The sequence below is a fragment of the Alosa sapidissima genome, chromosome 8 (assembly GCF_018492685.1).
Source record: "Alosa sapidissima isolate fAloSap1 chromosome 8, fAloSap1.pri, whole genome shotgun sequence".
Classification (NCBI taxonomy): Eukaryota; Metazoa; Chordata; class Actinopteri; order Clupeiformes; family Clupeidae; genus Alosa; species Alosa sapidissima.
The window spans coordinates 24981763-24986762 of record NC_055964.1 but is presented as its reverse complement, the minus strand read 5'-3'; the positions used below and the strand labels follow the sequence as shown (position 1 = coordinate 24986762).

Sequence of the window (5000 nt, the reverse complement as noted above, 5' to 3'; positions counted from 1 at the left end):
TGTTATAATGATTTACAATGTAATCCCTTGAATTTATCAGTGTAACTGTATTCTGAATATCACCTATTTCATTTGTAACTTTAGTTACATGTAAATACAGTTACTCATATTTTGTATTTTAAATACATCATCCAGAATACATGTATTCAGTTACTTCCCAACACTGAGTTTATGTGTGTGTGTTTGTGCGTGTGCGTGTGTGTGTATATGTGTGTGTGTCTGAGCGTGTGCGTGTGCGTGCGTATGTGTGTGTGTGTGCGTGCGTGCGTGCATGCGTATGTGTGTGTGTGTGTGTGTGTGTTAAGGCTGGGATAAACGATTATTTTTTAAACGATTAATCTAGCGATTATTTTTTCGATGCATCGATTAATCTAACGATTCATTTTTTCAGTCCGATTCGATTTCGATTCGATTATGGATTATCTCCCCATTAATTGACTAATAGCAATTTATACATGTTGATTTATATATCTGAATGAAAAAACATGAATTACTTAACATTGCAATATATGTTTATTGCTCTTAAAATTCCAAAATAAAAGACTATAGAAGTGCAAAGTAATGCATTCTTAGTCAGAGGTAGCATTCAATAAAGTTCAGTAGTGTATAGGTATAATTGAGTGCCTGTCACTGGGGGAACCCTTGCAATTGTAACACTAACGCAGTTAAAGGGCTGCTGATGTGTGGATGCAATTCATAACTTAGTTAGTTAAAATAAGGGTTTGTACTTCTCCTTAGGACAAGCACTTTTGAGTCTTGGAAAACACTTTTCCATGTACATTGATTTTGCAAACATTCAGTGACAAGAGTCAATCAAATGAGCCCTGAGTAACGAAATTGACAAGCAGCTGTAAGTAAGCATGCTAAACTCAACATCCAAACAGTATTCTAACGTTAGCTTTGAGATACTGCATGATTGCATAACTTAACTAAGTTTAGTCTCCTTAATGTAGGCCTACTATGTTGTGATAAGACCTTAGCAGAGTTAACTTGACTGCAGCAGTTTTGAACAAATTTGCACAGCATGGTCATGATGCTAAGCGGATTTAATAGCAATTTAGCCAGCCGTGTTCTATGCAATGCTTCTATGTGGCAACAACAATCCTTCAACAATCGTGAATATTTTGTGTTAAATGCACATGCAGAGGAGGGGCAGCGGGCTCGTTACAAGAGAGAGCGGGCGGGCAGGGATAGGCTGCGTGCGTAAAAAGTGCAGCTCAATTAAAGGATTGTATCTTATCTGTAATTTAAATAGTACAACATAGAACATCAATGTGTGACGGGCCGGTTTTGATTTCGTGGCGCCCCACCACAGATTAGTCAACGTATAGGAAACACTGAAGGTGTAAAATTCAAAATATTTGGCAGCACGCGTTTTGGGTCTGACAAATCGACGTGCATATAGACCTCTGAAGTTCGCCTACAAAAAAGCTGCCATCTTTGACATCCGGTATCTGGCGATTTTTCCTATGTGAAAATAACATGGGGATTTTGAATAATCGCACCTGTTAAAGTCTCGTGGGGATGGAAAAAGTATGAAATGCAGACGTTTTCCTGAACACACTTTTGTCCTCTGCCTTCGAGTGGATACTGTTAGCCTATCCATGGGCGTAGGTTTAGGGTGGGACGCTAGTGACTAGTCCCAATAAAAAATGTTGAGATGACAAAATTGTCCCCACCAATATTTTAGCGAACTCCTTTGTGCTATTTGGATTATTCCAAACGGCAAGGACGACAGTAAAAGAAGCACTGTCATTTGATTGGCTGAAACCGAGGGGTTTATCTGACACACACAACAGAGTCAAAGCATAGCCTATAGGCCTACTTTGTAGTGACACTGTCAGAAAAGCGAGCGAGTGTGTATGCTGTTATCGAGCGAGTGAGTGTGTATGCTAAATTATCAGGGATGTCTACCAATACATAACCCAAAAGAGGCCACTGTAAAACATTGTAACATTCCCTTTGCCCTTCAGCATGCACATTTTGCCTCTTTTTGCGCTTTGTAGATCAGCTATGCCGCCAAAGCAGAAAAGGAACATTCAACGCGTTTTCATTATGCAGAGTCTAAGTAGGCAAAGTAACTACAGACTGTGGCAACTGGTGACAAGACTTTCAAATGCGGATTGTACTAAGGAAAATAGCATTAACTGTTAGGATATTACCCAGGATATTGTTACAGTTAACCTAGCATCTGTAATCTTTCAACCAAGGTTAGGAGTCATGTTGAATAGGGGTGTGCCGCACAGACAGTGGCATATTGCACAGAATAGAAGTCACCATCACTGACTGTTAATTGGGCTACCAATCTTGCAGTCGCAATAAACAATGGATCCGAGACATTTTCCTGTTCCTATATTCTGTTAATGTAGGCTAATGTAGGCTATTTGTGAATGTAGCCTGCACAATGCAAATAAATAAAAGATAAACTATGGTGCATTTCCATACTTATAGAAATGAACATTGCAAGACACTTACACATCTCCTTTTATGATCTCATTCAAGAAAGATTTTCTTTGACTTGTTAGTTTTTTTGAACATTTATTTTATCTAATGACAAAGCAAACATGATGAATTGAATCCACATATCCTTGCACTATGCGAAACTATTTTCCACTAGCCTAAAACCGTGAGTTTGAAAGCTAATTGCGTTCAGGCAAAAGTGACAGGCACACAATTAAACTTGCACACCACAAATGTGATGATATTGAAGATAAGTGTAGACTAATAATTTAAATATCATTATGATGTATTCAAATGACCAAATATGTTTAGCAATTAGTAATTGCCGATCATAAAATGCTATAAATAATTAACAATATACAGTATATAACGTTTATATGAATACCAAAATATGAAATAGAAACCTATGACAACCATCACTTTCTGTATGTGTGTGGTGCGGGGGGGGGGGGGGGGGGGGGGGGGGGGGGGGGTGTGGAGGGTCAATCAAATTCTATGATTGCCACTGATGTGAATGATCACACAATATTCAATAGCCTATTACTGATGCCGTCAAGGTGGTGGGGGCCCCCAAACCAAATCAAAATTTAAAAAATCGCAAAGTTATCGAAATCGAGATTCTTCACTTGGTATTGGTATTGAAACAATAATGTTGGTATCGTGACAGCAGGAGTTGGGGATGTGTCCCCACCAAAGCTGAGACCAAACCTACGCCCTTGAGCCTATCTCCGGTAAGTTAAGGCGCACACTTAGATTTTTGCTACAGAGCTAACTTGCAATGCAATTTGCCATAGGTAGTTAGCTTCAATTAACAACCGGATCTCCTTATAGGGCAAAGATGGCCGTTTTGGATCTTTTTTGTAAGCGAACTTCAGAGGTCTATTTTGCATCGACGTATTTTTTGCGTCGACTGTCCCAGCTCTAGTGTGTGTGTGTGTGTGCGTGCGTGCGTGCGTGCGTGTGTGTGTTTGTGTGTGCGATGTTGTAAATTGCTGTACTGTACACTTACGGATGAATATCTTACAGATTGACCAGCAAGGACGGACCATACCACACACACACCCTTGTTGTCTTTATCATGATACTACCTCATAATATGCCAGTCACATTTAATATAATTATTTAAATGATGATAATTATTTTGCCTTAATTCTCCCTTAATTCATATAAGTAAACCATCAGGGACCACAGAGACAATTATGGTGATGGGGGTCTAACAATAGTATCAGTATGTCACTGATATGTGAATGAAAATTATGAAGATACCAACACATCAGACAGAGGGTAACGTTCTGTAGCGGTGCGTTTGTTAATTTCCTTTAGTTAGATAAATAAAAATATAAAACACTATTGCACTTTTGTTTTGAAGCAATCAGATTGGTCTCCATCATAGCGTGGCTGCCAGCATATTTTAAATCCACCTTGTGATGTCTGCATTCATGTAAATGTAAATCGTAAATATAATCATGCACAGATTAATGTGGAGAGCTAGACACTACTGAAGCACTGAGCCAGGCCGTCGGATTTTGACAAACGTCCAGACTGCCAGTCCAACCCTGATGACCAGAATGGAATCTGATCCACCCGGACACACACACACACACACACACACACACACACACACACACACACACACACACACACACACACACACACAAACACACACACACAAACACACACAAGCGTTTACGTGCTCACAAACACACAAGCATACTCTCCAAAAAAATATGCCTGTCATTTGCTCTGGTTGATAGAATGTACACTTTGTTGCTTCACCTCTCCCTGTTAAAATATTCACCAGACATCCAAAAATAACACTGAGTGGGAATGTGTGTGTGTTTGTGTGTGTGTCTGCATGTGATGAACAGGATGATATGTGTGTGTGTGTGTGTGTGAGTGAGAGAGAGAGAATTTCCTGCAATGACTGGTTAAGATTCTGTTGGTCTTGTGTAAGTACTGTTCACAGGGCCTCAGGGTCTTACACCCACTCATATCCTCTCCCACCTCAACTAATTACACACACACACACACACACACACACACACACATACACACACACACACTTAGCATGCTTGAGCTTATCTTTTACACACAAAAGTCATTATAGCAGACACACATTCTAAAAAAACACACTTCACTACACTGTAAACATACAGACTTCGGACACGCTAAGCAATAAGAAAATACAGACAGACCACTATATCAAACTCATCTCTTGTACACCAACACACACACACACTTCAATCTGTGCCAAAAAAAGGTCTGTACACCTGTCATCTATGTTTGATAAACAGTGGATTTCTTCATCCTTTGGGAACATAGTGAACTGAAGGTAGATGTTGTTCACCAGGACTTTATTGCAGTGATCACAGGTCCTTTTCACTAGGGATCACAGGTCGTTTTCTTCAGCTGTAATTTGCATGGTATGCATTAACGCACACTCTTAAACAGAGAGCCATTTACTTCAGGATACTGGAAAGCCTGGTCAACCCTTCTTAAGAACATAACTTTAATTAAAGTCACACAGTTTGCTATTGGAA

The 5000-nt window shown here is 39.6% G+C and overlaps 1 protein-coding gene across 2 annotated transcripts in view; it reads left to right on the top strand.

The window, feature by feature from the left end:
• ntrk2a (neurotrophic tyrosine kinase, receptor, type 2a) overlaps window positions 1–5000 on the top strand; it is a 33914-nt gene that overhangs the window by 18598 nt on the left and 10316 nt on the right. The window lies entirely within an intron of this gene.